At 33.4% G+C, this 27,603-nt stretch overlaps 18 non-coding genes across 18 annotated transcripts; all 18 read right to left on the bottom strand.

Moving 5' to 3' along the window:
• Positions 1 to 496: 496 nt before the first annotated feature.
• Positions 497 to 582, bottom strand: TRNAR-UCU (transfer RNA arginine (anticodon UCU)). The gene is given in 2 exon segments: positions 497 to 532; positions 546 to 582. It is a non-coding gene; the product is annotated as a tRNA-Arg (tRNA).
• Positions 583 to 2,066: 1,484 nt separating this feature from the next.
• TRNAR-UCU (transfer RNA arginine (anticodon UCU)) lies at positions 2,067 to 2,152 on the bottom strand. The gene is given in 2 exon segments: positions 2,067 to 2,102; positions 2,116 to 2,152. It is a non-coding gene; the product is annotated as a tRNA-Arg (tRNA).
• A 1,465-nt stretch (positions 2,153 to 3,617) lies between these two features.
• TRNAR-UCU (transfer RNA arginine (anticodon UCU)) lies at positions 3,618 to 3,703 on the bottom strand. The gene is given in 2 exon segments: positions 3,618 to 3,653; positions 3,667 to 3,703. It is a non-coding gene; the product is annotated as a tRNA-Arg (tRNA).
• Positions 3,704 to 4,977: 1,274 nt separating this feature from the next.
• TRNAR-UCU (transfer RNA arginine (anticodon UCU)) lies at positions 4,978 to 5,063 on the bottom strand. Its single transcript is given in 2 exon segments — positions 4,978 to 5,013; positions 5,027 to 5,063. It is a non-coding gene; the product is annotated as a tRNA-Arg (tRNA).
• Positions 5,064 to 6,547: 1,484 nt separating this feature from the next.
• Positions 6,548 to 6,633, bottom strand: TRNAR-UCU (transfer RNA arginine (anticodon UCU)). Its single transcript is given in 2 exon segments — positions 6,548 to 6,583; positions 6,597 to 6,633. It is a non-coding gene; the product is annotated as a tRNA-Arg (tRNA).
• A 1,484-nt stretch (positions 6,634 to 8,117) lies between these two features.
• Positions 8,118 to 8,203, bottom strand: TRNAR-UCU (transfer RNA arginine (anticodon UCU)). The gene is given in 2 exon segments: positions 8,118 to 8,153; positions 8,167 to 8,203. It is a non-coding gene; the product is annotated as a tRNA-Arg (tRNA).
• A 1,465-nt stretch (positions 8,204 to 9,668) lies between these two features.
• TRNAR-UCU (transfer RNA arginine (anticodon UCU)) lies at positions 9,669 to 9,754 on the bottom strand. The gene is given in 2 exon segments: positions 9,669 to 9,704; positions 9,718 to 9,754. It is a non-coding gene; the product is annotated as a tRNA-Arg (tRNA).
• A 1,524-nt stretch (positions 9,755 to 11,278) lies between these two features.
• TRNAR-UCU (transfer RNA arginine (anticodon UCU)) lies at positions 11,279 to 11,364 on the bottom strand. Its single transcript is given in 2 exon segments — positions 11,279 to 11,314; positions 11,328 to 11,364. It is a non-coding gene; the product is annotated as a tRNA-Arg (tRNA).
• A 1,483-nt stretch (positions 11,365 to 12,847) lies between these two features.
• On the bottom strand, positions 12,848 to 12,933 carry TRNAR-UCU (transfer RNA arginine (anticodon UCU)). Its single transcript is given in 2 exon segments — positions 12,848 to 12,883; positions 12,897 to 12,933. It is a non-coding gene; the product is annotated as a tRNA-Arg (tRNA).
• A 1,484-nt stretch (positions 12,934 to 14,417) lies between these two features.
• On the bottom strand, positions 14,418 to 14,515 carry TRNAR-UCU (transfer RNA arginine (anticodon UCU)). Its single transcript is given in 2 exon segments — positions 14,418 to 14,453; positions 14,467 to 14,515. It is a non-coding gene; the product is annotated as a tRNA-Arg (tRNA).
• Positions 14,516 to 15,981: 1,466 nt separating this feature from the next.
• Positions 15,982 to 16,067, bottom strand: TRNAR-UCU (transfer RNA arginine (anticodon UCU)). Its single transcript is given in 2 exon segments — positions 15,982 to 16,017; positions 16,031 to 16,067. It is a non-coding gene; the product is annotated as a tRNA-Arg (tRNA).
• A 1,465-nt stretch (positions 16,068 to 17,532) lies between these two features.
• Positions 17,533 to 17,618, bottom strand: TRNAR-UCU (transfer RNA arginine (anticodon UCU)). The gene is given in 2 exon segments: positions 17,533 to 17,568; positions 17,582 to 17,618. It is a non-coding gene; the product is annotated as a tRNA-Arg (tRNA).
• Positions 17,619 to 19,102: 1,484 nt separating this feature from the next.
• Positions 19,103 to 19,188, bottom strand: TRNAR-UCU (transfer RNA arginine (anticodon UCU)). The gene is given in 2 exon segments: positions 19,103 to 19,138; positions 19,152 to 19,188. It is a non-coding gene; the product is annotated as a tRNA-Arg (tRNA).
• A 1,483-nt stretch (positions 19,189 to 20,671) lies between these two features.
• Positions 20,672 to 20,757, bottom strand: TRNAR-UCU (transfer RNA arginine (anticodon UCU)). The gene is given in 2 exon segments: positions 20,672 to 20,707; positions 20,721 to 20,757. It is a non-coding gene; the product is annotated as a tRNA-Arg (tRNA).
• A 1,465-nt stretch (positions 20,758 to 22,222) lies between these two features.
• Positions 22,223 to 22,308, bottom strand: TRNAR-UCU (transfer RNA arginine (anticodon UCU)). Its single transcript is given in 2 exon segments — positions 22,223 to 22,258; positions 22,272 to 22,308. It is a non-coding gene; the product is annotated as a tRNA-Arg (tRNA).
• Positions 22,309 to 23,772: 1,464 nt separating this feature from the next.
• TRNAR-UCU (transfer RNA arginine (anticodon UCU)) lies at positions 23,773 to 23,858 on the bottom strand. The gene is given in 2 exon segments: positions 23,773 to 23,808; positions 23,822 to 23,858. It is a non-coding gene; the product is annotated as a tRNA-Arg (tRNA).
• A 1,483-nt stretch (positions 23,859 to 25,341) lies between these two features.
• Positions 25,342 to 25,427, bottom strand: TRNAR-UCU (transfer RNA arginine (anticodon UCU)). The gene is given in 2 exon segments: positions 25,342 to 25,377; positions 25,391 to 25,427. It is a non-coding gene; the product is annotated as a tRNA-Arg (tRNA).
• A 1,465-nt stretch (positions 25,428 to 26,892) lies between these two features.
• Positions 26,893 to 26,978, bottom strand: TRNAR-UCU (transfer RNA arginine (anticodon UCU)). The gene is given in 2 exon segments: positions 26,893 to 26,928; positions 26,942 to 26,978. It is a non-coding gene; the product is annotated as a tRNA-Arg (tRNA).
• Between the last annotated feature and the right edge of the window lie 625 nt (positions 26,979 to 27,603).

The following is a 27,603-nucleotide window of genomic DNA, read 5'->3' as shown; positions in this document are numbered from 1 at the left end:
ATGTCCACGTTTTGCATAATGACCTAAAATTCATAACAAAAAAACATATCATCAATCTATGGATGGACTGGAGTATGATTGTGCCAAATTTGCATTTTGTTAAGTTATAGTTGAAAAATAAGCCAAAAATATCTAGAAACCCCAAATCCAGACAGTAGAAATCGTAAAGAAATATCTTATAAACACATAAAAAATCAACTTTTAAAAAGGTTCAAATTAAAAAAAGAACTTGGGACTACTGAAAACAGGACATAGAACACCAAACACTAGACCAAAAATATGCAATAATGAATTGTGCCCTATCTGCTATCCTTTGGGTCGATGAGCCTTCAGTATCTGCTCTTTCTACGTTCTTTGACAAGTTCAAACCTAAATACGACTTCTAATTTTCTCTAAACATTAATATGAAGCCCAGATCTGATACCTTAACTTTTCCTTTTTCATATTTCCAACAACAACTGAGACAAAGTATAAATGTCACACAAACTTCAAAATACGACTCTGGTGGGACGCGAACCCACAACCTTTGAATCACATCAGTTCCCTAGAAGTCCAATGCGCTATCCATTGCGCCACAGAGCCACAAGTCTTTTACTTGAAGTAGGTGTTTTGTCAAATCTAGACACTCAACATTTTCCTGATGACTGGTAACAGAAAGATTTCTTTTCTCTTTGCAATTTTACTTTTGTTTTCCTATTTGTAAAGTTAAAACTGATCAGAAAGAAAAAGCATATAATGTAAAAGAGAAAGATCTATTTCATAATAAAACTCATTACATGCACTTTTTTAGTCTTATATGCCAGGAGTTAATTTTAAATTATTAACAGAGTTCCCTGTTGGTAAAGTGTGGGACAGTAATGTATGCAAGACTACAAAAGGGGTTCCTTTGGTTGGTTTCTAACTCTCAAGCTTTGATCTTTTTTACTTTCTACATCTTCAATGCAGTAGCCACTGAGCCTCAGAAACTTAATCCGAGAAAAATGGCTTGGAACATCAGTTTCGTTGCACGCTAATGGGACACTGGTTTGGGAAGGATATTAGTCAAAACAAAGGAAATAATTTTAGCTATATGATAAGACTATCAGAGAACATTTGTTTTAGTCCAAATTAATGCTGGTAAATTTTCTGGAGTGCTCCTGTAGATATCCTGACTTTAGCAGTCAGCTATGCTTTTCTTTAGAAGTTTTTCCTTTCCTCATTTTTTCCTTTTACAGTTTTTCTAAAAATATCTAGGACTGTACATTAATGGCCAAAAGTTTTCAGACTGATACAAAATTTGGCTTTCACAAAGTTTACTGCTTCAGATTTTATAGTGGTAATTTGTGTTAACTCTAGATTATTATGAAAAGAGATCAGATGATTTGTCCAAAATTATAAACTAATTTCTTACCATAAAAATAAACTTAATCACAAAAAACTAATTTCCGCTGAATTTCAGCTCTCCAAAAATTACCTACTTACATGAATTCAGTGATCTCGTTAGCGAAGCAGAAAGTGTTTATGAGGACAAGGCAGCTGATATCACTCTGTTCTCATCTTTAAACTTGTTTTGCCACTTTTTAGCCAAAGAATGTCCACGTTTTGCATAATGACCTAAAATTCATAACAAAAAAACATATCATCAATCTATGGATGGACTGGAGTATGCTTGTGCCAAATTTGCATTTTGTTAAGTTATAGTTGAAAAATAAGCCAAAAATATCTAGAAACCCCAAATCCAGACAGTAGAGATCGTAAAGAAATATCTTATAAACACATACAAAATCAACTTTTAAAAAGGTTCAAATTAAAAAAAGAACTTGGGACTACTGAAAACAGGACATAGAACACCAAACACTAGACCAAAAATATGCAATAATGAATTGTGCCCTATCTGCTATCCTTTGGGTCGATGAGCCTTCAGTATCTGCTCTTTCTACGTTCTTTGACAAGTTCAAACCTAAATACGACTTCTAATTTTCTCTAAACATTAATATGAAGCCCAGATCTGATACCTTAACTTTTCCTTTTTCATATATCCAAAAACAACTGAGACAAAGTATAAATGTCACACAAACTTCAAAATACGACTCTGGTGGGACTCGAACCCACAACCTTTGAATCACATCAGTTCCCTAGAAGTCCAATGCGCTATCCATTGTGCCACAGAGCCACAAGTCTTTTACTTGAAGTAGGTGTTTTGTCAAATCTAGACAATCAACATTTTCCTGATGACTGGTAACAGAAAGATTTCTTTTCTCTTTGCAATTTTACTTTTGTTTTCCTATTTGTAAAGTTAAAACTGATCAGAAAGAAAAAGCATATAATGTAAAAGAGAAAGATCTATTTCATAATAAAACTCATTACATGCACTTTTTTAGTCTTATATGCCAGGAGTTAATTTTAAATTATTAACAGAGTTCCCTGTTGGTAAAGTGTGGGACAGTAATGTATGCAAGACTACAAAAGGGGTTCCTTTGGTTGGTTTCTAACTCTCAAGCTTTGATCTTTTTTACTTTCTACATCTTCAATGCAGTAGCCACTGAGCCTCAGAAACTTAATCCGAGAAAAATGGCTTGGAACATCAGTTTCGTTGCACGCTAATGGGACACTGGTTTGGGAAGGATACTAGTCAAAACAAAGGAAATAATTTTAGCTATATGATAAGACTATCAGAGAACATTTGTTTTAGTCCAAATTAATGCTGGTAAATTTTCTGGAGTGCTCCTGTAGATATCCTGACTTTAGCAGTCAGCTATGCTTTTCTTTAGAAGTTTTTCCTTTCCTCATTTTTTCCTTTTACAGTTTTTCTAAAAATATCTAGGACTGTACATTAATGGCCAAAAGTTTTCAGACTGATACAAAATTTGGCTTTCACAAAGTTTACTGCTTCAGATTTTATAGTGGTAATTTGTGTTAACTCTAGATTATTATGAAAAGAGATCAGATGATTTGTCCAAAATTATAAACTAATTTCTTACCATAAAAATAAACTTAATCACAAAAAACTAATTTCCGCTGAATTTCAGCTCTCCAAAAATTACCTACTTACATGAATTCAGTGATCTCGTTAGCGAAGCAGAAAGTGTTTATGAGGACAAGGCAGCTGATATCACTCTGTTCTCATCTTTAAACTTGTTTTGCCACTTTTTAGCCAAAGAATGTCCACGTTTTGCATAATGACCTAAAATTCATAACAAAAAAACATATCATCAATCTATGGATGGACTGGAGTATGATTGTGCCAAATTTGCATTTTGTTAAGTTATAGTTGAAAAATAAGCCAAAAATATCTAGAAACCCCAAATCCAGACAGTAGAAATCGTAAAGAAATATCTTATAAACACATAAAAAATCAACTTTTAAAAAGGTTCAAATTAAAAAAAGAACTTGGGACTACTGAAAACAGGACATAGAACACCAAACACTAGACCAAAAATATGCAATAATGAATTGTGCCCTATCTGCTATCCTTTGGGTCAATGAGCCTTCAGTATCTGCTCTTTCTACATTCTTTGACAAGTTCAAACCTAAATATGACTTCTAATTTTCTCTAAACATTAATACTTTTTTTTTCCTTTTTCATATTTCCAACAACAACTGAGACAAAGTATTAATGTCACACAAACTTCAAAATACGACTCTGGTGGGACTCAAACCCACAACCTTTGAATCACATCAGTTCCCTAGAAGTCCAATGCGCTATCCATTGCGCCACAGAGTCTTATATGCCAGGAGTTAATTTTAAATTACTAACAGAGTTACCTGTTGGTAAAGTGTGGGACAGTAATGTATGCAAGACTACAAAAGGGGTTCCTTTGGTTGGTTTCTAACTCTCAAGCTTTGATCTTTTTTACTTTCTACATCTTCAATGCAGTAGCCACTGAGCCTCAGAAACTTAATCCGAGAAAAATGGCTTGGAACATCAGTTTCGTTGCACGCTAATGGGACACTGGTTTGGGAAGGATATTAGTCAAAACAAAGGAAATAATTTTAGCCATATGATAAGACTATCAGAGAACATTTGTTTTAGTCCAAATTAATGCTGGTAAATTTTCTGGAGTGCTCCTGTAGATATCCTGACTTTAGCAGTCAGCTATGCTTTAATTTAGAAGTTTTTCCTTTCCTCATTTTTTCCATTTACAGTTTTTCTAAAAATATCTAGGACTGTACATTAATGGCCAAAAGTTTTCAGACTGATACAAAATTTGGCTTTCACAAAGTTTACTGCTTCAGATTTTATAGTGGTAATTTGTGTTAACTCTAGATTATTATGAAAAGAGATCAGATGATTTGTCCAAAATTATAAACTAATTTCTTACCATAAAAATAAACTTAATCACAAAAAACTAATTTCCGCTGAATTTCAGCTCTCCAAAAATAACCTACTTACATGAATTCAGTGATCTCGTTAGCGAAGCAGAAAGTGTTTATGAGGACAAGGCAGCTGATATCACTCTGTTCTCATCTTTAAACTTGTTTTGCCACTTTTTAGCCAAAGAATGTCCACGTTTTGCATAATGTCCTAAAATTCATAACAAAAAAACATATCATCAATCTATGGATGGACTGGAGTATGCTTGTGCCAAATTTGCATTTTGTTAAGTTATAGTTGAAAAATAAGCCAAAAATATCTAGAAACCCCAAATCCAGACAGTAGAGATCGTAAAGAAATATCTTATAAACACATACAAAATCAACTTTTAAAAAGGTTCAAATTAAAAAAAGAACTTGGGACTACTGAAAACAGGACATAGAACACCAAACACTAGACCAAAAATATGCAATAATGAATTGTGCCCTATCTGCTATCCTTTGGGTCAATGAGCCTTCAGTATCTGCTCTTTCTACGTTCTTTGACAAGTTCAAACCTAAATACGACTTCTAATTTTCTCTAAACATTAATATGAAGCCCAGATCTGATACCTTAACTTTTCCTTTTTCATATTTCCAACAACAACTGAGACAAAGTATAAATGTCACACAAACTTCAAAATACGACTCTGGTGGGACTCGAACCCACAACCTTTGAATCACATCAGTTCCCTAGAAGTCCAATGCGCTATCCATTGCGCCACAGAGCCACAAGTCTTTTACTTGAAGTAGGTGTTTTGTCAAATCTAGACACTCAACATTTTCCTGATGACTGGTAACAGAAAGATTTCTTTTCTCTTTGCAATTTTACTTTTGTTTTCCTATTTGTAAAGTTAAAACTGATCAGAAAGAAAAAGCATATAATGTAAAAGAGAAAGATCTATTTCATAATAAAACTCATTACATGCACTTTTTTAGTCTTATATGCCAGGAGTTAATTTTAAATTATTAACAGAGTTCCCTGTGGGTAAAGTGTGGGACAGTAATGTATGCAAGACTACAAAAGGGGTTCCTTTGGTTGGTTTCTAACTCTCAAGCTTTGATCTTTTTTACTTTCTACATCTTCAATGCAGTAGCCACTGAGCCTCAGAAACTTAATCCGAGAAAAATGGCTTGGAACATCAGTTTCGTTGCACGCTAATGGGACACTGGTTTGGGAAGGATATTAGTCAAAACAAAGGAAATAATTTTAGCTATATGATAAGACTATCAGAGAACATTTGTTTTAGTCCAAATTAATGCTGGTAAATTTTCTGGAGTGCTCCTGTAGATATCCTGACTTTAGCAGTCAGCTATGCTTTTCTTTAGAAGTTTTTCCTTTCCTCATTTTTTCCTTTTACAGTTTTTCTAAAAATATCTAGGACTGTACATTAATGGCCAAAAGTTTTCAGACTGATACAAAATTTGGCTTTCACAAAGTTTACTGCTTCAGATTTTATAGTGGTAATTTGTGTTAACTCTAGATTATTATGAAAAGAGATCAGATGATTTGTCCAAAATTGTAAACTAATTTCTTACCATAAAAATAAACTTAATCACAAAAAACTAATTTCCGCTGAATTTCAGCTCTCCAAAAATTACCTACTTACATGAATTCAGTGATCTCGTTAGCGAAGCAGAAAGTGTTTATGAGGACAAGGCAGCTGATATCACTCTGTTCTCATCTTTAAACTTGTTTTGCCACTTTTTAGCCAAAGAATGTCCACGTTTTGCATAATGACCTAAAATTCATAACAAAAAAACATATCATCAATCTATGGATGGACTGGAGTATGCTTGTGCCAAATTTGCATTTTGTTAAGTTATAGTTGAAAAATAAGCCAAAAATATCTAGAAACCCCAAATCCAGACAGTAGAGATCGTAAAGAAATATCTTATAAACACATACAAAATCAACTTTTAAAAAGGTTCAAATTAAAAAAAGAACTTGGGACTACTGAAAACAGGACATAGAACACCAAACACTAGACCAAAAATATGCAATAATGAATTGTGCCCTATCTGCTATCCTTTGGGTCGATGAGCCTTCAGTATCTGCTCTTTCTACGTTCTTTGACAAGTTCAAACCTAAATACGACTTCTAATTTTCTCTAAACATTAATATGAAGCCCAGATCTGATACCTTAACTTTTCCTTTTTCATATTTCCAACAACAACTGAGACAAAGTATAAATGTCACACAAACTTCAAAATACGACTCTGGTGGGACTCGAACCCACAACCTTTGAATCACATCAGTTCCCTAGAAGTCCAATGCGCTATCCATTGCGCCACAGAGCCACAAGTCTTTTACTTGAAGTAGGTGTTTTGTCAAATCTAGACACTCAACATTTTCCTGATGACTGGTAACAGAAATATTTCTTTTCTTTTTGCAATTTTACTCTTGTTTTCCTATTTGTAAAGTTAAAACTGATCAGAAAGAAAAAGCATATAATGTAAAAGAGAAAGATCTATTTCATAATAAAACTCATTACATGCACTTTTTTAGTCTTATATGCCAGGAGTTAATTTTAAATTACTAACAGAGTTCCCTGTTGGTAAAGTGTGGGACAATAATGTATGCAAGACTACAAAAGGGGTTCCTTTGGTTGGTTTCTAACTCTCAAGCTTTGATCTTTTTTACTTTCTACATCTTCAATGCAGTAGCCACTGAGCCTCAGAAACTTAATCCGAGAAAAATGGCTTGGAACATCAGTTTCGTTGCACGCTAATGGGACACTGGTTTGGGAAGGATATTAGTCAAAACAAAGGAAATAATTTTAGCCATATGATAAGACTATCAGAGAACATTTGTTTTAGTCCAAATTAATGCTGGTAAATTTTCTGGAGTGCTCCTGTAGATATCCTGACTTTAGCAGTCAGCTATGCTTTTCTTTAGAAGTTTTTCCTTTCCTCATTTTTTCCTTTTACAGTTTTTCTAAAAATATCTAGGACTGTACATTAATGGCCAAAAGTTTTCAGACTGATACAAAATTTGGCTTTCACAAAGTTTACTGCTTCAGATTTTATAGTGGTAATTTGTGTTAAGTCTAGATTATTATGAAAAGAGATCAGATGATTTGTCCAAAATTATAAACTAATTTCTTACCATAAAAATAAACTTAATCACAAAAAACTAATTTCTGCTGAATTTCAGCTCTCCAAAAATTACCTACTTACATGAATTCAGTGATCTCGTTAGCGAAGCAGAAAGTGTTTATGAGGACAAGGCAGCTGATATCACTCTGTTCTCATCTTTAAACTTGTTTTGCCACTTTTTAGCCAAAGAATGTCCACGTTTTGCATAATGACCTAAAATTCATAACAAAAAAACATATCATCAATCTATGGATGGACTGGAGTATGCTTGTGCCAAATTTGCATTTTGTTAAGTTATAGTTGAAAAATAAGCCAAAAATATCTAGAAACCCCAAATCCAGACAGTAGAGATCGTAAAGAAATATCTTATAAACACATACAAAATCAACTTTTAAAAAGGTTCAAATTAAAAAAAGAACTTGGGACTACTGAAAACAGGACATAGAACACCAAACACTAGACCAAAAATATGCAATAATGAATTGTGCCCTATCTGCTATCCTTTGGGTCGATGAGCCTTCAGTATCTGCTCTTTCTACGTTCTTTGACAAGTTCAAACCTAAATACGACTTCTAATTTTCTCTAAACATTAATATGAAGCCCAGATCTGATACCTTAACTTTTCCTTTTTCATATTTCCAACAACAACTGAGACAAAGTATAAATGTCACACAAACTTCAAAATACGACACTGGTGGGACTCGAACCCACAACCTTTGAATCACATCAGTTCCCTAGAAGTCCAATGCGCTATCCATTGCGCCACAGAGCCACAAGTCTTTCACTTGAAGTAGGTGTTTTGTCAAATCTAGACACTCAACATTTTCCTGATGACTGGTAACAGAAAGATTTCTTTTCTTTTTGCAATTTTACTCTTGTTTTCCTATTTGTAAAGTTAAAACTGATCAGAAAGAAAAAGCATATAATGTAAAAGAGAAAGATCTATTTCATAATAAAACTCATTACATGCACTTTTTTAGTCTTATATGCCAGGAGTTAATTTTAAATTACTAACAGAGTTCCCTGTTGGTAAAGTGTGGGACAATAATGTATGCAAGACTACAAAAGGGGTTCCTTTGGTTGGTTTCTAACTCTCAAGCTTTGATCTTTTTTACTTTCTACATCTTCAATGCAGTAGCCACTGAGCCTCAGAAACTTAATCCGAGAAAAATGGCTTGGAACATCAGTTTCGTTGCACGCTAATGGGACACTGGTTTGGGAAGGATATTAGTCAAAACAAAGGAAATAATTTTAGCCATATGATAAGACTATCAGAGAACATTTGTTTTAGTCCAAATTAATGCTGGTAAATTTTCTGGAGTGCTCCTGTAGATATCCTGACTTTAGCAGTCAGCTATGCTTTTCTTTAGAAGTTTTTCCTTTCCTCATTTTTTCCTTTTACAGTTTTTCTAAAAATATCTAGGACTGTACATTAATGGCCAAAAGTTTTCAGACTGATACAAAATTTGGCTTTCACAAAGTTTACTGCTTCAGATTTTATAGTGGTAATTTGTGTTAAGTCTAGATTATTATGAAAAGAGATGAGATGATTTGTCCAAAATTATAAACTAATTTCTTACCATAAAAATAAACTTAATCACAAAAAACTAATTTCTGCTGAATTTCAGCTCTCCAAAAATTACCTACTTACATGAATTCAGTGATCTCGTTAGCGAAGCAGAAAGTGTTTATGAGGACAAGGCAGCTGATATCACTCTGTTCTCATCTTTAAACTTGTTTTGCCACTTTTTAGCCAAAGAATGTCCACGTTTTGCATAATGACCTAAAATTCATAACAAAAAAACATATCATCAATCTATGGATGGACTGGAGTATGCTTGTGCCAAATTTGCATTTTGTTAAGTTATAGTTGAAAAATAAGCCAAAAATATCTAGAAACCCCAAATCCAGACAGTAGAGATCGTAAAGAAATATCTTATAAACACATAAAAAATCAACTTTTAAAAAGGTTCAAATTAAAAAAAGAACTTGGGACTACTGAAAACAGGACATAGAACACCAAACACTAGACCAAAAATATGCAATAATGAATTGTGCCCTATCTGCTATCCTTTGGGTCAATGAGCCTTCAGTATCTGCTCTTTCTACATTCTTTGACAAGTTCAAACCTAAATACGACTTCTAATTTTCTCTAAACATTAATACTTTTTTTTTCCTTTTTCATATTTCCAACAACAACTGAGACAAAGTATAAATGTCACACAAACTTCAAAATACGACTCTGGTGGGACTCGAACCCACAACCTTTGAATCACATCAGTTCCCTAGAAGTCCAATGCGCTATCCATTGCGCCACAGAGCCACAAGTCTTTTACTTGAAGTAGGTGTTTTGTCAAATCTAGACACTCAACATTTTCCTGATGACTGGTAACAGAAAGATTTCTTTTCTTTTTGCAATTTTACTTTTGTTTTCCTATTTGTAAAGTTAAAACTGATCAGAAAGAAAAAGCATATAATGTAAAAGAGAAAGATCTATTTAATAATAAAACTCATTACATGCACTTTTTTAGTCTTATATGCCAGGAGTTAATTTTAAATTACTAACAGAGTTCCCTGTTGGTAAAGTGTGGGACAGTAATGTATGCAAGACTACAAAAGGGGTTCCTTTGGTTGGTTTCTAACTCTCAAGCTTTGATCTTTTTTACTTTCTACATCTTCAATGCAGTAGCCACTGAGCCTCAGAAACGTAATCCGAGAAAAATGGCTTGGAACATCAGTTTCGTTGCACGCTAATGGGACACTGGTTTGGGAAGGATATTAGTCAAAACAAAGGAAATAATTTTAGCCATATGATAAGACTATCAGAGAACATTTGTTTTAGTCCAAATTAATGCTGGTAAATTTTCTGGAGTGCTCCTGTAGATATCCTGACTTTAGCAGTCAGCTATGCTTTTCTTTAGAAGTTTTTCCTTTCCTCATTTTTTCCTTTTACAGTTTTTCTAAAAATATCTAGGACTGTACATTAATGGCCAAAAGTTTTCAGACTGATACAAAATTTGGCTTTCACAAAGTTTACTGCTTCAGATTTTATAGTGGTAATTTGTGTTAACTCTAGATTATTATGAAAAGAGATCAGATGATTTGTCCAAAATTGTAAACTAATTTCTTACCATAAAAATAAACTTAATCACAAAAAACTAATTTCCGCTGAATTTCAGATCTCCAAAAATTACCTACTTACATGAATTCAGTGATCTCGTTAGCGAAGCAGAAAGTGTTTATGAGGACAAGGCAGCTGATATCACTCTGTTCTCATCTTTAAACTTGTTTTGCCACTTTTTAGCCAAAGAATGTCCACGTTTTGCATAATGACCTAAAATTCATAACAAAAAAACATATCATCAATCTATGGATGGACTGGAGTATGATTGTGCCAAATTTGCATTTTGTTAAGTTATAGTTGAAAAATAAGCCAAAAATATCTAGAAACCCCAAATCCAGACAGTAGAAATCGTAAAGAAATATCTTATAAACACATAAAAAATCAACTTTTAAAAAGGTTCAAATTAAAAAAAGAACTTGGGACTACTGAAAACAGGACATAGAACACCAAACACTAGACCAAAAATATGCAATAATGAATTGTGCCCTATCTGCTATCCTTTGGGTCAATGAGCCTTCAGTATCTGCTCTTTCTACGTTCTTTGACAAGTTCAAACCTAAATACGACTTCTAATTTTCTCTAAACATTAATATGAAGCCCAGATCTGATACCTTAACTTTTCCTTTTTCATATTTCCAACAACAACTGAGACAAAGTATAAATGTCACACAAACTTCAAAATACGACTCTGGTGGGACTCGAACCCACAACCTTTGAATCACACGACTCTGGTGGGACTCGAACCCACAACCTTTGAATCACATCAGTTCCCTAGAAGTCCAATGCGCTATCCATTGCGCCACAGAGCCCAAGTCTTTTACTTGAAGTAGGTGTTTTGTCAAATCTAGACACTCAACATTTTCCTGATGACTGGTAACAGAAAGATTTCTTTTCTCTTTGCAATTTTACTTTTGTTTTCCTATTTGTAAAGTTAAAACTGATCAGAAAGAAAAAGCATATAATGTAAAAGAGAAAGATCTATTTCATAATAAAACTCATTACATGCACTTTTTTAGTCTTATATGCCAGGAGTTAATTTTAAATTACTAACAGAGTTCCCTGTTGGTAAAGTGTGGGACAGTAATGTATGCAAGACTACAAAAGGGGTTCCTTTCGTTGGTTTCTAACTCTCAAGCTTTGATCTTTTTTACTTTCTACATCTTCAATGCAGTAGCCACTGAGCCTCAGAAACTTAATCCGAGAAAAATGGCTTGGAACATCAGTTTCGTTGCACGCTAATGGGACACTGGTTTGGGAAGGATATTAGTCAAAACAAAGGAAATAATTTTAGCCATATGATAAGACTATCAGAGAACATTTGTTTTAGTCCAAATTAATGCTGGTAAATTTTCTGGAGTGCTCCTGTAGATATCCTGACTTTAGCAGTCAGCTATGCTTTAATTTAGAAGTTTTTCCTTTCCTCATTTTTTCCTTTTACAGTTTTTCTAAAAATATCTAGGACTGTACATTAATGGCCAAAAGTTTTCAGACTGATACAAAATTTGGCTTTCACAAAGTTTACTGCTTCAGATTTTATAGTGGTAATTTGTGTTAACTCTAGATTATTATGAAAAGAGATCAGATGATTTGTCCAAAATTATAAACTAATTTCTTACCATAAAAATAAACTTAATCACAAAAAACTAATTTCCGCTGAATTTCAGCTCTCCAAAAATTACCTACTTACATGAATTCAGTGATCTCGTTAGCGAAGCAGAAAGTGTTTATGAGGACAAGGCAGCTGATATCACTCTGTTCTCATCTTTAAACTTGTTTTGCCACTTTTTAGCCAAAGAATGTCCACGTTTTGCATAATGTCCTAAAATTCATAACAAAAAAACATATCATCAATCTATGGATGGACTGGAGTATGCTTGTGCCAAATTTGCATTTTGTTAAGTTATAGTTGAAAAATAAGCCAAAAATATCTAGAAACCCCAAATCCAGACAGTAGAGATTGTAAAGAAATATCTTATAAACACATACAAAATCAACTTTTAAAAAGGTTCAAATTAAAAAAAGAACTTGGGACTACTGAAAACAGGACATAGAACACCAAACACTAGACCAAAAATATGCAATAATGAATTGTGCCCTATCTGCTATCCTTTGGGTCGATGAGCCTTCAGTATCTGCTCTTTCTACGTTCTTTGACAAGTTCAAACCTAAATACGACTTCTAATTTTCTCTAAACATTAATATGAAGCCCAGATCTGATACCTTAACTTTTCCTTTTTCATATTTCCAACAACAACTGAGACAAAGTATAAATGTCACACAAACTTCAAAATATGACTCTGGTGGGACTCGAACCCACAACCTTTGAATCACATCAGTTCCCTAGAAGTCCAATGCGCTATCCATTGCGCCACAGAGCCACAAGTCTTTTACTTGAAGTAGGTGTTTTGTCAAATCTAGACACTCAACATTTTCCTGATGACTGGTAACAGAAAGATTTCTTTTCTCTTTGCAATTTTACTTTTGTTTTCCTATTTGTAAAGTTAAAACTGATCAGAAAGAAAAAGCATATAATGTAAAAGAGAAAGATCTATTTCATAATAAAACTCATTACATGCACTTTTTTAGTCTTATATGCCAGGAGTTAATTTTAAATTATTAACAGAGTTCCCTGTTGGTAAAGTGTGGGACAGTAATGTATGCAAGACTACAAAAGGGGTTCCTTTGGTTGGTTTCTAACTCTCAAGCTTTGATCTTTTTTACTTTCTACATCTTCAATGCAGTAGCCACTGAGCCTCAGAAACTTAATCCGAGAAAAATGGCTTGGAACATCAGTTTCGTTGCACGCTAATGGGACACTGGTTTGGGAAGGATATTAGTCAAAACAAAGGAAATAATTTTAGCCATATGATAAGACTATCAGAGAACATTTGTTTTAGTCCAAATTAATGCTGGTAAATTTTCTGGAGTGCTCCTGTAGATATCCTGACTTTAGCAGTCAGCTATGCTTTAATTTAGAAGTTTTTCCTTTCCTCATTTTTTCCTTTTACAGTTTTTCTAAAAATATCTAGGACTGTACATTAATGGCCAAAAGTTTTCAGACTGATACAAAATTTGGCTTTCACAAAGTTTACTGCTTCAGATTTTATAGTGGTAATTTGTGTTAACTCTAGATTATTATGAAAAGAGATCAGATGATTTGTCCAAAATTGTAAACTAATTTCTTACCATAAAAATAAACTTAATCACAAAAAACTAATTTCCGCTGAATTTCAGCTCTCCAAAAATTACCTACTTACATGAATTCAGTGATCTCGTTAGCGAAGCAGAAAGTGTTTATGAGGACAAGGCAGCTGATATCACTCTGTTCTCATCTTTAAACTTGTTTTGCCACTTTTTAGCCAAAGAATGTCCACGTTTTGCATAATGACCTAAAATTCATAACAAAAAAACATATCATCAATCTATGGATGGACTGGAGTATGCTTGTGCCAAATTTGCATTTTGTTAAGTTATAGTTGAAAAATAAGCCAAAAATATCTAGAAACCCCAAATCCAGACAGTAGAGATCGTAAAGAAATATCTTATAAACACATACAAAATCAACTTTTAAAAAGGTTCAAATTAAAAAAAGAACTTGGGACTACTGAAAACAGGACATAGAACACCAAACACTAGACCAAAAATATGCAATAATGAATTGTGCCCTATCTGCTATCCTTTGGGTCGATGAGCCTTCAGTATCTGCTCTTTCTACGTTCTTTGACAAGTTCAAACCTAAATACGACTTCTAATTTTCTCTAAACATTAATATGAAGCCCAGATCTGATACCTTAACTTTTCCTTTTTCATATTTCCAACAACAACTGAGACAAAGTATAAATGTCACACAAACTTCAAAATACGACTCTGGTGGGACTCGAACCCACAACCTTTGAATCACATCAGTTCCCTAGAAGTCCAATGCGCTATCCATTGCGCTATCCATTGCGCCACAGAGCCACAAGTCTTTTACTTGAAGTAGGTGTTTTGTCAAATCTAGACACTCAACATTTTCCTGATGACTGGTAACAGAAAGATTTCTTTTCTTTTTGCAATTTTACTCTTGTTTTCCTATTTGTAAAGTTAAAACTGATCAGAAAGAAAAAGCATATAATGTAAAAGAGAAAGATCTATTTCATAATAAAACTCATTACATGCACTTTTTTAGTCTTATATGCCAGGAGTTAATTTTAAATTACTAACAGAGTTCCCTGTTGGTAAAGTGTGGGACAATAATGTATGCAAGACTACAAAAGGGGTTCCTTTGGTTGGTTTCTAACTCTCAAGCTTTGATCTTTTTTACTTTCTACATCTTCAATGCAGTAGCCACTGAGCCTCAGAAACGTAATCCGAGAAAAATGGCTTGGAACATCAGTTTCGTTGCACGCTAATGGGACACTGGTTTGGGAAGGATATTAGTCAAAACAAAGGAAATAATTTTAGCCATATGATAAGACTATCAGAGAACATTTGTTTTAGTCCAAATTAATGCTGGTAAATTTTCTGGAGTGCTCCTGTAGATATCCTGACTTTAGCAGTCAGCTATGCTTTTCTTTAGAAGTTTTTCCTTTCCTCATTTTTTTCCTTTTACAGTTTTTCTAAAAATATCTAGGACTGTACATTAATGGCCAAAAGTTTTCAGACTGATACAAAATTTGGCTTTCACAAAGTTTACTGCTTCAGATTTTATAGTGGTAATTTGTGTTAACTCTAGATTATTATGAAAAGAGATCAGATGATTTGTCCAAAATTGTAAACTAATTTCTTACCATAAAAATAAACTTAATCACAAAAAACTAATTTCCGCTGAATTTCAGATCTCCAAAAATTACCTACTTACATGAATTCAGTGATCTCGTTAGCGAAGCAGAAAGTGTTTATGAGGACAAGGCAGCTGATATCACTCTGTTCTCATCTTTAAACTTGTTTTGCCACTTTTTAGCCAAAGAATGTCCACGTTTTGCATAATGACCTAAAATTCATAACAAAAAAACATATCATCAATCTATGGATGGACTGGAGTATGATTGTGCCAAATTTGCATTTTGTTAAGTTATAGTTGAAAAATAAGCCAAAAATATCTAGAAACCCCAAATCCAGACAGTAGAAATCGTAAAGAAATATCTTATAAACACATAAAAAATCAACTTTTAAAAAGGTTCAAATTAAAAAAAGAACTTGGGACTACTGAAAACAGGACATAGAACACCAAACACTAGACCAAAAATATGCAATAATGAATTGTGCCCTATCTGCTATCCTTTGGGTCAATGAGCCTTCAGTATCTGCTCTTTCTACATTCTTTGACAAGTTCAAACCTAAATACGACTTCTAATTTTCTCTAAACATTAATACTTTTTTTTTCCTTTTTCATATTTCCAACAACAACTGAGACAAAGTATAAATGTCACACAAACTTCAAAATACGACTCTGGTGGGACTCGAACCCACAACCTTTGAATCACATCAGTTCCCTAGAAGTCCAATGCGCTATCCATTGCGCCACAGAGCCACAAGTCTTTTACTTGAAGTAGGTGTTTTGTCAAATCTAGACACTCAACATTTTCCTGATGACTGGTAACAGAAAGATTTCTTTTCTTTTTGCAATTTTACTCTTGTTTTCCTATTTGTAAAGTTAAAACTGATCAGAAAGAAAAAGCATATAATGTAAAAGAGAAAGATCTATTTCATAATAAAACTCATTACATGCACTTTTTTAGTCTTATATGCCAGGAGTTAATTTTAAATTACTAACAGAGTTCCCTGTTGGTAAAGTGTGGGACAATAATGTATGCAAGACTACAAAAGGGGTTCCTTTGGTTGGTTTCTAACTCTCAAGCTTTGATCTTTTTTACTTTCTACATCTTCAATGCAGTAGCCACTGAGCCTCAGAAACTTAATCCGAGAAAAATGGCTTGGAACATCAGTTTCGTTGCACGCTAATGGGACACTGGTTTGGGAAGGATATTAGTCAAAACAAAGGAAATAATTTTAGCTATATGATAAGACTATCAGAGAACATTTGTTTTAGTCCAAATTAATGCTGGTAAATTTTCTGGAGTGCTCCTGTAGATATCCTGACTTTAGCAGTCAGCTATGCTTTTCTTTAGAAGTTTTTCCTTTCCTCATTTTTTCCTTTTACAGTTTTTCTAAAAATATCTAGGACTGTACATTAATGGCCAAAAGTTTTCAGACTGATACAAAATTTGGCTTTCACAAAGTTTACTGCTTCAGATTTTATAGTGGTAATTTGTGTTAACTCTAGATTATTATGAAAAGAGATCAGATGATTTGTCCAAAATTATAAACTAATTTCTTACCATAAAAATAAACTTAATCACAAAAAACTAATTTCCGCTGAATTTCAGATCTCCAAAAATTACCTACTTACATGAATTCAGTGATCTCGTTAGCGAAGCAGAAAGTGTTTATGAGGACAAGGCAGCTGATATCACTCTGTTCTCATCTTTAAACTTGTTTTGCCACTTTTTAGCCAAAGAATGTCCACGTTTTGCATAATGACCTAAAATTCATAACAAAAAAACATATCATCAATCTATGGATGGACTGGAGTATGATTGTGCCAAATTTGCATTTTGTTAAGTTATAGTTGAAAAATAAGCCAAAAATATCTAGAAACCCCAAATCCAGACAGTAGAAATCGTAAAGAAATATCTTATAAACACATAAAAAATCAACTTTTAAAAAGGTTCAAATTAAAAAAAGAACTTGGGACTACTGAAAACAGGACATAGAACACCAAACACTAGACCAAAAATATGCAATAATGAATTGTGCCCTATCTGCTATCCTTTGGGTCAATGAGCCTTCAGTATCTGCTCTTTCTACATTCTTTGACAAGTTCAAACCTAAATACGACTTCTAATTTTCTCTAAACATTAATACTTTTTTTTTCCTTTTTCATATTTCCAACAACAACTGAGACAAAGTATAAATGTCACACAAACTTCAAAATACGACTCTGGTGGGACTCGAACCCACAACCTTTGAATCACATCAGTTCCCTAGAAGTCCAATGCGCTATCCATTGCGCCACAGAGCCACAAGTCTTTTACTTGAAGTAGGTGTTTTGTCAAATCTAGACACTCAACATTTTCCTGATGACTGGTAACAGAAAGATTTCTTTTCTTTTTGCAATTTTACTCTTGTTTTCCTATTTGTAAAGTTAAAACTGATCAGAAAGAAAAAGCATATAATGTAAAAGAGAAAGATCTATTTCATAATAAAACTCATTACATGCACTTTTTTAGTCTTATATGCCAGGAGTTAATTTTAAATTACTAACAGAGTTCCCTGTTGGTAAAGTGTGGGACAATAATGTATGCAAGACTACAAAAGGGGTTCCTTTGGTTGGTTTCTAACTCTCAAGCTTTGATCTTTTTTACTTTCTACATCTTCAATGCAGTAGCCACTGAGCCTCAGAAACTTAATCCGAGAAAAATGGCTTGGAACATCAGTTTCGTTGCACGCTAATGGGACACTGGTTTGGGAAGGATATTAGTCAAAACAAAGGAAATAATTTTAGCTATATGATAAGACTATCAGAGAACATTTGTTTTAGTCCAAATTAATGCTGGTAAATTTTCTGGAGTGCTCCTGTAGATATCCTGACTTTAGCAGTCAGCTATGCTTTTCTTTAGAAGTTTTTCCTTTCCTCATTTTTTCCTTTTACAGTTTTTCTAAAAATATCTAGGACTGTACATTAATGGCCAAAAGTTTTCAGACTGATACAAAATTTGGCTTTCACAAAGTTTACTGCTTCAGATTTTATAGTGGTAATTTGTGTTAACTCTAGATTATTATGAAAAGAGATCAGATGATTTGTCCAAAATTATAAACTAATTTCTTACCATAAAAATAAACTTAATCACAAAAAACTAATTTCCGCTGAATTTCAGCTCTCCAAAAATTACCTACTTACATGAATTCAGTGATCTCGTTAGCGAAGCAGAAAGTGTTTATGAGGACAAGGCAGCTGATATCACTCTGTTCTCATCTTTAAACTTGTTTTGCCACTTTTTAGCCAAAGAATGTCCACGTTTTGCATAATGACCTAAAATTCATAACAAAAAAACATATCATCAATCTATGGATGGACTGGAGTATGATTGTGCCAAATTTGCATTTTGTTAAGTTATAGTTGAAAAATAAGCCAAAAATATCTAGAAACCCCAAATCCAGACAGTAGAAATCGTAAAGAAATATCTTATAAACACATAAAAAATCAACTTTTAAAAAGGTTCAAATTAAAAAAAGAACTTGGGACTACTGAAAACAGGACATAGAACACCAAACACTAGACCAAAAATATGCAATAATGAATTGTGCCCTATCTGCTATCCTTTGGGTCAATGAGCCTTCAGTATCTGCTCTTTCTACGTTCTTTGACAAGTTCAAACCTAAATACGACTTCTAATTTTCTCTAAACATTAATATGAAGCCCAGATCTGATACCTTAACTTTTCCTTTTTCATATTTCCAACAACAACTGAGACAAAGTATAAATGTCACACAAACTTCAAAACACGACTCTGGTGGGACTCGAACCCACAACCTTTGAATCACATCAGTTCCCTAGAAGTCCAATGCGCTATCCATTGCGCCACAGAGCCCAAGTCTTTTACTTGAAGTAGGTGTTTTGTCAAATCTAGACACTCAACATTTTCCTGATGACTGGTAACAGAAAGATTTCTTTTCTCTTTGCAATTTTACTTTTGTTTTCCTATTTGTAAAGTTAAAACTGATCAGAAAGAAAAAGCATATAATGTAAAAGAGAAAGATCTATTTCATAATAAAACTCATTACATGCACTTTTTTAGTCTTATATGCCAGGAGTTAATTTCAAATTACTAACAGAGTTCCCTGTTGGTAAAGTGTGGGACAGTAATGTATGCAAGACTACAAAAGGGGTTCCTTTGGTTGGTTTCTAACTCTCAAGCTTTGATCTTTTTTACTTTCTACATCTTCAATGCAGTAGCCACTGAGCCTCAGAAACTTAATCCGAGAAAAATGGCTTGGAACATCAGTTTCGTTGCACGCTAATGGGACACTGGTTTGGGAAGGATATTAGTCAAAACAAAGGAAATAATTTTAGCCATATGATAAGACTATCAGAGAACATTTGTTTTAGTCCAAATTAATGCTGGTAAATTTTCTGGAGTGCTCCTGTAGATATCCTGACTTTAGCAGTCAGCTATGCTTTAATTTAGAAGTTTTTCCTTTCCTCATTTTTTCCTTTTACAGTTTTTCTAAAAATATCTAGGACTGTACATTAATGGCCAAAAGTTTTCAGACTGATACAAAATTTGGCTTTCACAAAGTTTACTGCTTCAGATTTTATAGTGGTAATTTGTGTTAACTCTAGATTATTATGAAAAGAGATCAGATGATTTGTCCAAAATTGTAAACTAATTTCTTACCATAAAAATAAACTTAATCACAAAAAACTAATTTCCGCTGAATTTCAGCTCTCCAAAAATTACCTACTTACATGAATTCAGTGATCTCGTTAGCGAAGCAGAAAGTGTTTATGAGGACAAGGCAGCTGATATCACTCTGTTCTCATCTTTAAACTTGTTTTGCCACTTTTTAGCCAAAGAATGTCCACGTTTTGCATAATGACCTAAAATTCATAACAAAAAAACATATCATCAATCTATGGATGGACTGGAGTATGCTTGTGCCAAATTTGCATTTTGTTAAGTTATAGTTGAAAAATAAGCCAAAAATATCTAGAAACCCCAAATCCAGACAGTAGAGATCGTAAAGAAATATCTTATAAACACATACAAAATCAACTTTTAAAAAGGTTCAAATTAAAAAAAGAACTTGGGACTACTGAAAACAGGACATAGAACACCAAACACTAGACCAAAAATATGCAATAATGAATTGTGCCCTATCTGCTATCCTTTGGGTCGATGAGCCTTCAGTATCTGCTCTTTCTACGTTCTTTGACAAGTTCAAACCTAAATACGACTTCTAATTTTCTCTAAACATTAATATGAAGCCCAGATCTGATACCTTAACTTTTCCTTTTTCATATTTCCAACAACAACTGAGACAAAGTATAAATGTCACACAAACTTCAAAATACGACTCTGGTGGGACTCGAACCCACAACCTTTGAATCACATCAGTTCCCTAGAAGTCCAATGCGCTATCCATTCCGCCACAGAGCCACAAGTCTTTTACTTGAAGTAGGTGTTTTGTCAAATCTAGACACTCAACATTTTCCTGATGACTGGTAACAGAAAGATTTCTTTTCTTTTTGCAATTTTACTCTTGTTTTCCTATTTGTAAAGTTAAAACTGATCAGAAAGAAAAAGCATATAATGTAAAAGAGAAAGATCTATTTCATAATAAAACTCATTACATGCACTTTTTTAGTCTTATATGCCAGGAGTTAATTTTAAATTACTAACAGAGTTCCCTGTTGGTAAAGTGTGGGACAATAATGTATGCAAGACTACAAAAGGGGTTCCTTTGGTTGGTTTCTAACTCTCAAGCTTTGATCTTTTTTACTTTCTACATCTTCAATGCAGTAGCCACTGAGCCTCAGAAACGTAATCCGAGAAAAATGGCTTGGAACATCAGTTTCGTTGCACGCTAATGGGACACTGGTTTGGGAAGGATATTAGTCAAAACAAAGGAAATAATTTTAGCCATATGATAAGACTATCAGAGAACATTTGTTTTAGTCCAAATTAATGCTGGTAAATTTTCTGGAGTGCTCCTGTAGATATCCTGACTTTAGCAGTCAGCTATGCTTTTCTTTAGAAGTTTTTCCTTTCCTCATTTTTTCCTTTTACAGTTTTTCTAAAAATATCTAGGACTGTACATTAATGGCCAAAAGTTTTCAGACTGATACAAAATTTGGCTTTCACAAAGTTTACTGCTTCAGATTTTATAGTGGTAATTTGTGTTAACTCTAGATTATTATGAAAAGAGATCAGATGATTTGTCCAAAATTGTAAACTAATTTCTTACCATAAAAATAAACTTAATCACAAAAAACTAATTTCCGCTGAATTTCAGATCTCCAAAAATTACCTACTTACATGAATTCAGTGATCTCGTTAGCGAAGCAGAAAGTGTTTATGAGGACAAGGCAGCTGATATCACTCTGTTCTCATCTTTAAACTTGTTTTGCCACTTTTTAGCCAAAGAATGTCCACGTTTTGCATAATGACCTAAAATTCATAACAAAAAAACATATCATCAATCTATGGATGGACTGGAGTATGATTGTGCCAAATTTGCATTTTGTTAAGTTATAGTTGAAAAATAAGCCAAAAATATCTAGAAACCCCAAATCCAGACAGTAGAAATCGTAAAGAAATATCTTATAAACACATAAAAAATCAACTTTTAAAAAGGTTCAAATTAAAAAAAGAACTTGGGACTACTGAAAACAGGACATAGAACACCAAACACTAGACCAAAAATATGCAATAATGAATTGTGCCCTATCTGCTATCCTTTGGGTCAATGAGCCTTCAGTATCTGCTCTTTCTACATTCTTTGACAAGTTCAAACCTAAATACGACTTCTAATTTTCTCTAAACATTAATACTTTTTTTTTCCTTTTTCATATTTCCAACAACAACTGAGACAAAGTATAAATGTCACACAAACTTCAAAATACGACTCTGGTGGGACTCGAACCCACAACCTTTGAATCACATCAGTTCCCTAGAAGTCCAATGCGCTATCCATTGCGCCACAGAGCCCAAGTCTTTTACTTGAAGTAGGTGTTTTGTCAAATCTAGACACTCAACATTTTCCTGATGACTGGTAACAGAAAGATTTCTTTTCTCTTTGCAATTTTACTTTTGTTTTCCTATTTGTAAAGTTAAAACTGATCAGAAAGAAAAAGCATATAATGTAAAAGAGAAAGATCTATTTCATAATAAAACTCATTACATGCACTTTTTTAGTCTTATATGCCAGGAGTTAATTTTAAATTATTAACAGAGTTCCCTGTTGGTAAAGTGTGGGACAGTAATGTATGCAAGACTACAAAAGGGGTTCCTTTGGTTGGTTTCTAACTCTCAAGCTTTGATCTTTTTTACTTTCTACATCTTCAATGCAGTAGCCACTGAGCCTCAGAAACGTAATCCGAGAAAAATGGCTTGGAACATCAGTTTCGTTGCACGCTAATGGGACACTGGTTTGGGAAGGATATTAGTCAAAACAAAGGAAATAATTTTAGCCATATGATAAGACTATCAGAGAACATTTGTTTTAGTCCAAATTAATGCTGGTAAATTTTCTGGAGTGCTCCTGTAGATATCCTGACTTTAGCAGTCAGCTATGCTTTTCTTTAGAAGTTTTTCCTTTCCTCATTTTTTCCTTTTACAGTTTTTCTAAAAATATCTAGGACTGTACATTAATGGCCAAAAGTTTTCAGACTGATACAAAATTTGGCTTTCACAAAGTTTACTGCTTCAGATTTTATAGTGGTAATTTGTGTTAACTCTAGATTATTATGAAAAGAGATCAGATGATTTGTCCAAAATTGTAAACTAATTTCTTACCATAAAAATAAACTTAATCACAAAAAACTAATTTCCGCTGAATTTCAGATCTCCAAAAATTACCTACTTACATGAATTCAGTGATCTCGTTAGCGAAGCAGAAAGTGTTTATGAGGACAAGGCAGCTGATATCACTCTGTTCTCATCTTTAAACTTGTTTTGCCACTTTTTAGCCAAAGAATGTCCACGTTTTGCATAATGACCTAAAATTCATAACAAAAAAACATATCATCAATCTATGGATGGACTGGAGTATGATTGTGCCAAATTTGCATTTTGTTAAGTTATAGTTGAAAAATAAGCCAAAAATATCTAGAAACCCCAAATCCAGACAGTAGAAATCGTAAAGAAATATCTTATAAACACATAAAAAATCAACTTTTAAAAAGGTTCAAATTAAAAAAAGAACTTGGGACTACTGAAAACAGGACATAGAACACCAAACACTAGACCAAAAATATGCAATAATGAATTGTGCCCTATCTGCTATCCTTTGGGTCAATGAGCCTTCAGTATCTGCTCTTTCTACATTCTTTGACAAGTTCAAACCTAAATACGACTTCTAATTTTCTCTAAACATTAATACTTTTTTTTTCCTTTTTCATATTTCCAACAACAACTGAGACAAAGTATAAATGTCACACAAACTTCAAAATACGACTCTGGTGGGACTCGAACCCACAACCTTTGAATCACATCAGTTCCCTAGAAGTCCAATGCGCTATCCATTGCGCCACAGAGCCCAAGTCTTTTACTTGAAGTAGGTGTTTTGTCAAATCTAGACACTCAACATTTTCCTGATGACTGGTAACAGAAAGATTTCTTTTCTCTTTGCAATTTTACTTTTGTTTTCCTATTTGTAAAGTTAAAACTGATCAGAAAGAAAAAGCATATAATGTAAAAGAGAAAGATCTATTTCATAATAAAACTCATTACATGCACTTTTTTAGTCTTATATGCCAGGAGTTAATTTTAAATTATTAACAGAGTTCCCTGTTGGTAAAGTGTGGGACAGTAATGTATGCAAGACTACAAAAGGGGTTCCTTTGGTTGGTTTCTAACTCTCAAGCTTTGATCTTTTTTACTTTCTACATCTTCAATGCAGTAGCCACTGAGCCTCAGAAACTTAATCCGAGAAAAATGGCTTGGAACATCAGTTTCGTTGCACGCTAATGGGACACTGGTTTGGGAAGGATATTAGTCAAAACAAAGGAAATAATTTTAGCTATATGATAAGACTATCAGAGAACATTTGTTTTAGTCCAAATTAATGCTGGTAAATTTTCTGGAGTGCTCCTGTAGATATCCTGACTTTAGCAGTCAGCTATGCTTTTCTTTAGAAGTTTTTCCTTTCCTCATTTTTTCCTTTTACAGTTTTTCTAAAAATATCTAGGACTGTACATTAATGGCCAAAAGTTTTCAGACTGATACAAAATTTGGCTTTCACAAAGTTTACTGCTTCAGATTTTATAGTGGTAATTTGTGTTAACTCTAGATTATTATGAAAAGAGATCAGATGATTTGTCCAAAATTATAAACTAATTTCTTACCATAAAAATAAACTTAATCACAAAAAACTAATTTCCGCTGAATTTCAGCTCTCCAAAAATTACCTACTTACATGAATTCAGTGATCTCGTTAGCGAAGCAGAAAGTGTTTATGAGGACAAGGCAGCTGATATCACTCTGTTCTCATCTTTAAACTTGTTTTGCCACTTTTTAGCCAAAGAATGTCCACGTTTTGCATAATGACCTAAAATTCATAACAAAAAAACATATCATCAATCTATGGATGGACTGGAGTATGCTTGTGCCAAATTTGCATTTTGTTAAGTTATAGTTGAAAAATAAGCCAAAAATATCTAGAAACCCCAAATCCAGACAGTAGAGATCGTAAAGAAATATCTTATAAACACATACAAAATCAACTTTTAAAAAGGTTCAAATTAAAAAAAGAACTTGGGACTACTGAAAACAGGACATAGAACACCAAACACTAGACCAAAAATATGCAATAATGAATTGTGCCCTATCTGCTATCCTTTGGGTCGATGAGCCTTCAGTATCTGCTCTTTCTACGTTCTTTGACAAGTTCAAACCTAAATACGACTTCTAATTTTCTCTAAACATTAATATGAAGCCCAGATCTGATACCTTAACTTTTCCTTTTTCATATTTCCAACAACAACTGAGACAAAGTATAAATGTCACACAAACTTCAAAATACGACTCTGGTGAGACTCGAACCCACAACCTTTGAATCACATCAGTTCCCTAGAAGTCCAATGCGCTATCCATTGCGCCACAGAGCCACAAGTCTTTTACTTGAAGTAGGTGTTTTGTCAAATCTAGACACTCAACATTTTCCTGATGACTGGTAACAGAAAGATTTCTTTTCTTTTTGCAATTTTACTCTTGTTTTCCTATTTGTAAAGTTAAAACTGATCAGAAAGAAAAAGCATATAATGTAAAAGAGAAAGATCTATTTCATAATAAAACTCATTACATGCACTTTTTTAGTCTTATATGCCAGGAGTTAATTTTAAATTACTAACAGAGTTCCCTGTTGGTAAAGTGTGGGACAATAATGTATGCAAGACTACAAAAGGGGTTCCTTTGGTTGGTTTCTAACTCTCAAGCTTTGATCTTTTTTACTTTCTACATCTTCAATGCAGTAGCCACTGAGCCTCAGAAACGTAATCCGAGAAAAATGGCTTGGAACATCAGTTTCGTTGCACGCTAATGGGACACTGGTTTGGGAAGGATATTAGTCAAAACAAAGGAAATAATTTTAGCTATATGATAAGACTATCAGAGAACATTTGTTTTAGTCCAAATTAATGCTGGTAAATTTTCTGGAGTGCTCCTGTAGATATCCTGACTTTAGCAGTCAGCTATGCTTTTCTTTAGAAGTTTTTCCTTTCCTCATTTTTTCCTTTTACAGTTTTTCTAAAAATATCTAGGACTGTACATTAATGGCCAAAAGTTTTCAGACTGATACAAAATTTGGCTTTCACAAAGTTTACTGCTTCAGATTTTATAGTGGTAATTTGTGTTAACTCTAGATTATTATGAAAAGAGATCAGATGATTTGTCCAAAATTATAAACTAATTTCTTACCATAAAAATAAACTTAATCACAAAAAACTAATTTCCGCTGAATTTCAGCTCTCCAAAAATTACCTACTTACATGAATTCAGTGATCTCGTTAGCGAAGCAGAAAGTGTTTATGAGGACAAGGCAGCTGATATCACTCTGTTCTCATCTTTAAACTTGTTTTGCCACTTTTTAGCCAAAGAATGTCCACGTTTTGCATAATGACCTAAAATTCATAACAAAAAAACATATCATCAATCTATGGATGGACTGGAGTATGATTGTGCCAAATTTGCATTTTGTTAAGTTATAGTTGAAAAATAAGCCAAAAATATCTAGAAACCCCAAATCCAGACAGTAGAAATCGTAAAGAAATATCTTATAAACACATAAAAAATCAACTTTTAAAAAGGTTCAAATTAAAAAAAGAACTTGGGACTACTGAAAACAGGACATAGAACACCAAACACTAGACCAAAAATATGCAATAATGAATTGTGCCCTATCTGCTATCCTTTGGGTCAATGAGCCTTCAGTATCTGCTCTTTCTACATTCTTTGACAAGTTCAAACCTAAATACGACTTCTAATTTTCTCTAAACATTAATACTTTTTTTTTCCTTTTTCATATTTCCAACAACAACTGAGACAAAGTATAAATGTCACACAAACTTCAAAATACGACTCTGGTGGGACTCGAACCCACAACCTTTGAATCACATCAGTTCCCTAGAAGTCCAATGCGCTATCCATTGCGCCACAGAGCCACAAGTCTTTTACTTGAAGTAGGTGTTTTGTCAAATCTAGACACTCAACATTTTCCTGATGACTGGTAACAGAAAGATTTCTTTTCTTTTTGCAATTTTACTTTTGTTTTCCTATTTGTAAAGTTAAAACTGATCAGAAAGAAAAAGCATATAATGTAAAAGAGAAAGATGTATTTCATAATAAAACTCATTACATGCACTTTTTTAGTCTTATATGCCAGGAGTTAATTTTAAATTACTAACAGAGTTCCCTGTTGGTAAAGTGTGGGACAGTAATGTATGCAAGACTACAAAAGGGGTTCCTTTGGTTGGTTTCTAACTCTCAAGCTTTGATCTTTTTTACTTTCTACATCTTCAATGCAGTAGCCACTGAGCCTCAGAAACTTAATCCGAGAAAAATGGCTTGGAACATCAGTTTCGTTGCACGCTAATGGGACACTGGTTTGGGAAGGATATTAGTCAAAACAAAGGAAATAATTTTAGCCATATGATAAGACTATCAGAGAACATTTGTTTTAGTCCAAATTAATGCTGGTAAATTTTCTGGAGTGCTCCTGTAGATATCCTGACTTTAGCAGTCAGCTATGCTTTTCTTTAGAAGTTTTTCCTTTCCTCATTATTTCCT

The sequence above is a fragment of the Ranitomeya imitator genome, chromosome 1 (assembly GCF_032444005.1).
Source record: "Ranitomeya imitator isolate aRanImi1 chromosome 1, aRanImi1.pri, whole genome shotgun sequence".
Lineage (NCBI taxonomy): Eukaryota > Metazoa > Chordata > Amphibia > Anura > Dendrobatidae > Ranitomeya > Ranitomeya imitator.
The sequence above is the reverse complement of the archived record's forward strand: the minus strand, read 5'-3'. Positions and strand labels throughout refer to the sequence as shown.